Source organism: Equus quagga, chromosome 10 (assembly GCF_021613505.1).
Source record: "Equus quagga isolate Etosha38 chromosome 10, UCLA_HA_Equagga_1.0, whole genome shotgun sequence".
Classification (NCBI taxonomy): domain Eukaryota; kingdom Metazoa; phylum Chordata; class Mammalia; order Perissodactyla; family Equidae; genus Equus; species Equus quagga.
The window spans coordinates 100,167,943-100,177,709 of record NC_060276.1 but is presented as its reverse complement, the minus strand read 5'-3'; the positions used below and the strand labels follow the sequence as shown (position 1 = coordinate 100,177,709).

The 9,767-nt window shown below is 36.0% G+C and overlaps 1 non-coding gene across 1 annotated transcript; it reads right to left on the bottom strand.

Moving 5' to 3' along the window:
• Nucleotides 1-6,032: 6,032 nt before the first annotated feature.
• LOC124246222 (U2 spliceosomal RNA) lies at nucleotides 6,033-6,223 on the bottom strand. The gene has a single exon (XR_006890430.1). It is a non-coding gene; the product is annotated as a U2 spliceosomal RNA (small nuclear RNA).
• Between the last annotated feature and the right edge of the window lie 3,544 nt (nucleotides 6,224-9,767).

Sequence of the window (9,767 nt, the reverse complement as noted above, 5' to 3'; positions counted from 1 at the left end):
ACAGAAGAATTACTTTCCTTGGGAATGTTAACCCTTAACAGAATATCTTGGAAAAGAATTGTGGTTTTGGAAGATACCTTGACTCTATCTTGTGAATTTTATTTTGCCTTATCCCCTTCTGAGACTTGGATTGCTACAAACTATATGTTTACTTGTATTGAGAACTGCTAATGTGACACACAATATAGCATGCACATATGAATTAAGTATAGTCCCCTTCTCTTGAGGAGTTTCTGTGCTAGCCAGGGAGATGGACAAAGGGATAATTTTTGTATAATAGGTAAGAATAAACAACATAGAGGATCATTAGAAGGAATGATTTCAGAAAGTAGTATGGATGAAAGTAACCAGAAGGTAACAACAATTTGTTTTTGTGACTGATTTTTTTTTGATTTGGCATCAGTAATGTCTATCTTGCTATGGGCTGCCATGGATTTGACCTAGGTATAAATAGCCTCAACAAATGTATGTTTAAAAGATTCCCAGTAGTCAATGCTGCTTTCAAAATCCTACTGGAGGATAAAGAAACTCTCTAACTTTGATGGCTGATATGATTTTGATATTGGATATTTGACTGCCTTGTAGAGATCAAGAATTTGGCAGGCCTAATCATTTCATCTGAGCGTAGCACAGTTCCTGGCACCTAGTGGAGGTTAATAAATAATTGCTAAATGAATCAGTGAATGAATTGTATCAAGTTTATAAGACATGAATCTTATTGCTGAAACACTTTCCATTTTATTATTAACTTTATAAAAGAATGAGGATAACACACATAAACCAGTGACTTCCCTATAAACCCTCCCTTCTCCCCTTCCCTTCTTTACTCCCTTTTTTCTTTCCTCCAATCCTTCCTCCTTTGCTTCCTTCTTTCTTTCTCTCCCCACCCCCGTTTTCTTTTTTATTTCTTTCTTCCCTTTTATAGGCAGTGGAATCATTTCTTCAAAGAGTAAGTTTCACATATAGAGGGGCATATAATCTGATTAAAATATGGTTTTGGAGCCTCTGACTTGACTCTCTCTCCATTCCAGGAGGCAATTCCAATGTTCAATAGATCACAGTTTGTAAAACACTGAGATAAAACATTAAAATAATTGGAAATCACCAGTTTCCAAGTAAAAATGGCAACACTAACAGTGGAATTATTTTTCGTTTTGGGTAAGTGGGACTTGCAAGCCATGGCTTGAAACATTTGTTCTTCAGCTGATGCATGAAAGTCTCAATTTGGCATATGAATGGTCATTTTAGGTTGAGATTCCATAATGTGCAAGAGGATGGATTGTTTGAAAGTTGAACATATGAAAGTCAAGTGCTGACTTTAGTAGTAATACATCTTAGCACTTGATATTTTCAATGATCATCTTGAGTAAATTTAGTGTAAAAGTTTATGGAATATAATATTTAAAAAATAGATTTTTAAAAGAAAAGAAAACGTTACATTTAAAATAAGGGACTGTATCTTTGTGAGCATAAATTGTTAGTCATATTAAAATAGATTAATTTTAAGTGTATATGATGTAGTGTTCTATTTTAATACAGGCCAAATCCAGCGGCAAACTTTTATTCTTAAGCATCATTCTATTTTATTTAATATTTCGCTTAAAAAACTACACAGTCATGACTTGAAATTGTTTTATGGTAGTTTCCAATAGCTGATTTTCCTCATTTGTTTCAATTACGATTTTTTTAAAAATCAGTTTTATATTTATTGTGGCATTTGTAAAGCTAGTAAAACACTGCTCTTTCGGAAAGCTCATCCATTTGCTGAAGTTGGTATTGCTCTCTCAGCTATTCCTTTGAGAACTTTAAGATTGCAGCATACTAATGACAGTTTTTATCATTGGAAATTCCTCTGCTTGACTTAATCAGCACATGTTGGCCTTAATACTTGAGATGAGCTGAAGTATCAGTTCTTGAACATAGCTGTCTCACACATACAGCGTGGGTATAGTTATAAAGGGTCATAAAAACTTTTTTCATTTTTAAATTAGGATTTCTTTCCCTTTTTCTTACTGGGTATGTAACTGTTATGTGTTCAGAGGAGAATTACCTTCAGAACAATGACTATTTAAATAGATTTTTGGCTATATTTTCTACAACATTATCTAACGTAGAATAAATATACTTATTTGATAACTAAGTCTTATTGATAAAACTAAGTAAAGTGAACAAAGAAAAAACATGGTATTTTCCGATTTGTTGGATAATAAATTATTCGTGTTGAACTGCGATGTGTGATGCTTATGTTAAGGAAATGTTAAATCATGCCATAACTTTCATTCTTTTACCTCCATGCACTAACTTGGGTAATATCCTAAGATTTATATATAGGTGTCAGTTCAGAAAGATTTCCTTTCTGTGAAATCCCAGGCCTGATGTTTTAACATATATAGAGCGTTTGAAACCATGTTCATTCAATGCCTATGACCGATGGCTTTAATGAATGCCTAACAACTTACTTAAACTAAACAAATAATTAGTCTCAATTACAGAAGTGTGAATTTGACTCTAATTAATGAACGTGCCAAGCTTTACACATTGGTTTAAGTGTAATTGATCTTAGGGCCACAGAGATCAATTTAAGGGTTGGCAAAATGACAACAAGTAGGAAGTGACTCAGATGTAAGAATGCTCACCACTAGAAAGATTAATTGGTGTATTAGTGATAAACTAGTAGGTGGCTGATGTAATAATGATATCTCCGTATTAAGAGGTCTCAAAATAGGATCACCAACTTCAAAGCTTTTAATTGTATACAATTACTATGTCAAATACACTTTTAAAAGAATATTTGTCACATTCATTTGTCTTCCATTTAATTTTAGTTTTCTTTCTTTTTCATAATTAAAAAAAGAAAAGCATCCTAGAGGAAGCATACAACTGTTTTACTTTATGCTTTGAAATCTTCTCACTTAACTGTGCTGGTAGGCCTGGGTGTGGAAAAGCAAGTGAATGTATTAAAAAGACAGTGACTGATTGCTGGCTAGTATTTTTCCATTTCCTCTGCTGTCAGTGAAGTCTGCTTTTGTTGCCATGTTAACTTCTTCTCACTTCGACGGTGAAATATGGAGGGGAAAAAAAGGAGAAAGGCGGTTCTATTATGCCATTACATTTCGTCTCCTTTGAAGAGCTTCTAATACTCTGAATGATGGGTTAAAAAAGCTGAGATGATGTGATGAAGCTAAATGGTGAGAAAAGCCAAACTGATGGCACATTCGTTCCCTATCAGTGTGTGAAGGGTCACTGGCTGAGGGAGAGACAGGCAAAGTCCTAGATCAAGAGAGTGAGAGGTGGCTGCTTAGTGAGGAGTTGCAGAGATGAGAATACTACGGAGTCTTTGTCCTTTTTCCAAATATTCCCTTCCTATATTCTTTTCTCCCTTCTTCCCCCCTACCTCCTACCCCAAGACAACTCTCCTAATAAAAAGATTTTTCAAGAAAGATGTCAAAAAAGTAGAATTTTTCAAGAAAGATGTCAAAGGCAATTGTTGAATGAGGTACAGGGGCAGCATGAGACCAGAGTGGAGGAAGGTGATAAAGATGTTATTTAGAAGTTAAGCCCGGAAAACTGGGGCAAGAATCAAAGCAACGCTACAGGCAGGGATGAGGTAACCAGGGCCCTGAAGATAATCATAAGGAGCTGGAGTCTTGAGGCAGGAAAAAAGGCAAGGCCGGTTAAGAGGTTTAAGGCAGAGGATGACCTACTTAGAAAAAAGATCTTTTCAACAGCCAGACTTTGGACTGGAGGGGAAATAGCTGAGGAGGCCCAGGAGTAGGTTACGTTTGTCTGAGTGGAAGTTGTTCTGCATAAACAAGAAATTGTAATTATACTGAATTATGAGGAGATCATTAAATTAAGTAGTCATGTGCAAGAACATTTCCTCTTTAAATGTTTTTTTAAAGTTTTAGTTTTTGGAGAGTTGTTCATATATCAAATTTTAATTTGTTTTGTGTTGTCTAGTACAACCTCATTTAGACTACTTTGTTGGAAGAACGTTCTAAATCCATGAACATTCGGAAAGAGGCAGAATTTCACTTCTTGTAAGTATATAAAGAGGCTCAGGTTAACCTTTTATTCTGTGTGAACTCCTTTGCAGTATTTCTTAGAGGACTTTTTAATAGATAATTATGGTGCATATCAAAGAGGTTTTATAAACACCTGTGTTATTAATTCAGGCAATTAGAATAATTTGATATCCTGAGTAATTTAAGTATCCTTTCTGATACCTCATATTTGTTTCATAATATAGCAGGATGTATAGTTTTAAACACATAAATTCTGGAGCCAAATTAGTTGGATTGAATCCTGGCTCTGCCATTTTCCACCTGTGTGAGGACACTGGATCTCTGTGTGTATGTCTCACTTCCCTTACCTGTAAAATGGGCTAATAGTGCCTATTTCATAGAATGGTTGTAACAACTTATTATACACACACACGTCTATACATATATACATACATACACATACATATACATATATATGCTTAGAACAATAACAAAAGCAGAAACTGCTTATTAAATATTTGTTATTGGCATTCTTAACAATATTTTTGTATACTAACAATACTCCTAATAATAGTCATAATAATAGTCCAATATTAATCTTCATAATATTTTTGCATATCGTCCCTCAGGTCCTTCTGCTATTTCTTTTCTCCCCTTTGCAGTGAGACAAGAGTTGCCTGTACTTGTTGTTCTCCTGTTTCTCCTAAACCTAATCCAATCTGGTTTGTGGAACCACTACTGCAACTACACTGTTCTTGCCAACGACTGCAATGACTCCACATTGCTAAGTTCCGTCCAGTCTCAGTTCTTATTTTACCTTGACCTATCTCAGTTCTTATTTTACCTTGACCTATCTGCACCAGTTGATCACCCACTTCTTTGATACACTTCACTTGTCTTTCAGAAACCACAGTCTCTTGGTCTCCTTCCAAACCTATTGGTTGCTCCTTCTCAATCTTATTTGCTGATTTTGTCTCTTCTTGTAGATCTCTTAATGATGTAAGAAGCCAGACTTATTCCTCCATCTTCTTCTCAACTCACTTCCTTGGCCATATCACCTGGTAATATGATTTTAAACACTGTATTATTGCTGACACCTGGCTAATTGATATCTCTGTTCCCAACTCCTCTCCCAAATTCCAGACTTGTACATCCAGTTTCTTACTCAGTATTCTAACTTGGAGGACTAATAGACACTTGGAATTTAAAATGTCCAAAAGCTGTACAGCTGGTATTCCTCTCAAAGCTTGTTCCACCCATACTCTTCCAGTACTTCAGAACAAATACTTTAGAGTCATCCTTCACTCCTCTAATTCTGCCAGGCTCCACATCAAACAGTACTCACATTCTGTTGGCTTGACCTTCACAACAGGTCCAGATGGTGACCGCTTCTTACTACCTCCACTGCTCCCACCTCACTCTAAATCACTATCATTTCTCTCCTGGATTCCTATAGTGATATGTGGTCTGCTTGCTTTCTGTTCTTCCCTCCTTCTGATTTATTCTCCACACAGAAGCCAAATATCAGTAAAATCATGTCAGTCCTCTCCTTGAAATCCTGCAGTGGGACCCTGATACACTCAGAGTAAAAGCCAAAGTGTTTATAGTCGCTTACATGGCCTTATAGGAACTGGCCCCCGTTGTTTTTCTTGTCATCTCCTACTACTGTCCCCATTATTCATGCTACTCCAGTCACAATGCCTCTTCACTGTTCCTAAATCATGGTAGGCATGCTCCTACCTTAGGGCTTTGCACCTACTGCTTCCTCTGCTTAAAAACAATTTTCCCATATATAAACCTATAATTCCTTTACCTCCATCAGGTCTCTGCCAAAATAACATCTTTTTAATGTGGCTCACCCTCTAGTTTTAAACTATAACCCTTTAACGCCCCCACTCCCAACTCTGGCACTTTTCATTTCCCCTGCGCTGCTTTAGAGTTTAGTATATCTCCCATCATCATATGCAATTTACTTATTTATTATGTCTGTTATTTATTCCTTTATTTATTTCTTTTACATTCCCCCGAAAGGTGTGCACTGTTCCTAGAAGTACTGCAATACCAGGTTGATGCGTAGAGTGGATGGAGCAAGCTCCTATTCCACCTCCTAATTCCAAAAACCCATTTAATATATTGTCCTTGGATAGAGGATGTATCAGATATTAAACTGATAAGAACAGATACTATACTTGATCTTAGCCAAAAGGCCAAGAAGCGATATGTCTGTTATTTTTTATCTGTCTTCTCCCACTAGACAGTAAGCTCCATTAGAGAAGGGAACATTTTTCAATTACTGGATAAATCTGTATCTGTCATGTAGTAGGAATGCAATAAATATATGTCGGATGAGTATTCTGAGTGAATGAGTATTTGTTGGTTTTTCCTCTCCCCTACAAATATTATGTTAAAGAGGATTTTCTATAATTGCAGATGCTGTGCAAGATACATACATACCATAGAGATTGAACATCATCTGTTACATTGATTTGCTAATTTAATAGGCATAGCTCAACGTGAAAATTACTGACTACAGCATCTGGTGTTGCTGTCCTCATCTGGAATGTCTTTTCCTAATCTTGTTAAATGTTGCCTCTCCATCAAGCTCTGCATCACCTGGGAAGTTTTCCTTCTCCAATAGTTCTTGCCCACAATGATTTCCAGTTCCTTAGAACTGGTGTAGCACTTACTTTCTCTGCTATACAATTTAGCAATTCCATTTTATATTTTATGTTAAGTCTCATTGATTCATATGAATAAATTCTATCTCCTCAACTAGCTTGCTAAGTCTTGAAGGGCAGAAATCATATGTTATGCTTTCTGGCAAAGCAGTGTTATGTGTTCATGCTCGAATCTATTTGTCAGAGTATTTTTACTTAGACATATTTTTTAGAAAGATCCCTCAGAATCTTTGGGAGTAAATTGCTTTAAGAGACAAAACAACCTGAAGTAAACAGTCTCACAAACAAAATATAATGCTTAATAGGGAACTATCTCAAAAAGAAATATTGTAGAATTAATGATTTAAAGGATTTTTTCTTTCATGTCGCCTTCTTCATGGGTAAGCAATGTGGAATAGCAAGTTTTTTTCCTTGGCTTTAATAAATATTAGGCTTTAATCCATAGAATAATATGCCCTTTTATGCTTTTTAAATAAATTTAAGGTATTTTGTGACAAGAAAACATTCATGCATTTGCTAAATCAAACGATAACACTGGAAAGAAGTGATGGCTAATTAGAATGTGTATAATCTTTGTTCATTAAAGTGGTGGCTCATAGAGGAGAATCATGAAAAGGTTTGCTTGCCTTCCAACCCTGTTCTACTTATCTGTTAATTTACACAGTCCATTTCCTACAATTGTATAGAAGATATACACATTAAACATTAAATGGTTTAGTTTATATCCCAAACTTAACAAAGCCAGATAAAATCTGCGCTAGTGGTGGACCTTTAACTTTTCCCCATTGCGCTTAATGACCATCACTATTAAGCCGGCCTGTACAATTATTCAGTATCCCAGGGATGCAAACCATCTTTTGGAGAAAAAATAGGCAAAACAAGCTTGACATATCAACATTGGCTGAAGTCAGGTTATATTTTGTTTCATAGATTAGAGACAAAATTTTTATTTCTTTTCACTATTTTTTTCCTTCAGGAATGAGTTTTGCATGGATATTACTTTGTGATATATATTTACCACAGGATTTTCTTAATTCTTCTTTTATAAAATGTCACGGATTCTTCCATCCCATTAACTTCTTTGAATATTATGAAAAATGAGTTTTATGAAACACTTAACAAAAGAGGCCTGGATATTTAGAGAAACTGAGGAGATATGGAAGAGTCGTTGAGCCCTCAGTGCTTCTGATGTCCTTTCATTTCTCTAAATATATGTGAACAGTTGGGTTGGGTAATTTGTTGTTAGTGCTGTGAAGTTGATTTTGTTTCCTAGTGACCCTGCATATGGCAAAGCTGAACCCTGCTGGGCCTTTTTGTGCCATCCTCTCATCTTTGGAGCTATATCAGACAATGCTCCTCTGCTATTCATAGGGTTTTCATGACCATTTTTTTCAGAAGTGGATGGCCAAGTCCTTCTTCCTAGTCTGTCTTAGTCTGGAAGCTCCACTGAAACCTGTCCACCATGGGTGACTCTGCTGGTATTTAAAATACCAGTGGTGTGACAAGTGACAGGTGGGTGGTGTGGTTCCCTGACTGGGAAACGAACCTGGACCACAGTGTTAGAGCACTGAGTCTTAACCACTAGACCTCCAGGGCTGGCTAGGTTGGGTAGTAGTAATGGCAAATTTCAATTCTTTACAAGGAGACTGGTGGAACATCTCATTGGGACATGATCCGAAAATAAGATTTTGCAAAATGGAAAACTATGCTTATGAGAAGAAGGTAGCCAACAGCTAGCCTAAGGTGGTTAAACTAAGATTTGTTGAACTAGACAAATTAAAATATCAGTAAAGGGCACGTAAATTCATAATTGACTTCTCAAAGCTAATCCTGGGCAAGAGGGCAGTCCAAGATAAGACCGAGAATAATGCTGCTTAGTGCAAACTCTGGGCAGATAAGGAGACAGTACATCCCCAGTTCAACAAATTCAGTGGACTTTAAGTGCTTGCGTATGTTGGCGATGTATTTGATACAAAGACTAGAAAGATAAAAGTATGTTTTCCTAACTTAATTTTCTCTAGTCTTCATTGGAAGACATTTTGGTTTCCACTCTCAAATTTCATTTTGAAGTAGTCAAATCAGATGGACTCCATTATGTAGTGGAAAACACAGTGGATGTTCTAGATATAATTTGGTGGAGTCAATCTGAGTCTTCTCTGAAGAAGAAGAGCAAGAAAAATATTGTACATTCTTTGCCAAGAAGCGTAGAGTATGTATTACAAATGGCTGTTGCCACAAGGAAGAGTGGGTTAATCATATAAGTGTTCAACAGACACTCAAGGAAATTGGATGTGTCCGGATAAATAATTTCACTTCTATAGATGGGAAATCATTGGATTCTATAACAGCACATGGTAAACAACAGCACAATTTAAGTGGCAGAGACAACGTGAAAAGTGGAAAGACCATACCAGTGTCAGAAGACCTGGGTTCTATTAGTTCTTCAGTCATAACTTAATCTTTAGGAACCTCAATTACTTTTCCTTAAAATGGATACAGTAATTGCTTTACCTTAGGGTTTTGGTTTACATCTAATGTAATAATAGACATTACAGAACACTAATCTGTAAAGTACTCTTCTTGAGAAGAGTGTAATTATTAATGGAGAATCATAGCTGTGATTTCCTCCTTATCCTTGATGGACCTTTGAAAATATTGCTCAATATGTCCTTCCATTTTCAGCCTAAGGAATCAAACCATGAATCTCGCATAAACCCTAAAGGTCATCTATTTTCACAATCAGAATTTGTGATTCTGTGTGCCCAATTTAGTTCTCTTCCCCCATCCCTTGGTGCCCATCAATATTATCCTAGTTTAAGTACTTCTCATTTCATATTTTTAAATCTCACCATGGCAGCCTCATCACCTCCATTTCTATAGATTCTCCCTTTTCAAATCAGTCAGCACATAGTCTTCAAAATAATTTCTAAAAGATATTATTGCAGTATTGTGGAAAACATTTGTGTGTGTGATGCTCATACAGACATCAGCATAAAGCCAAGCCCTGTTTCTTACTAGTTGTAAGACCTAGAACAACTGATTTAGTTGTTGAGCTTCAATTTACTTATCTGTGAATAATAGGATC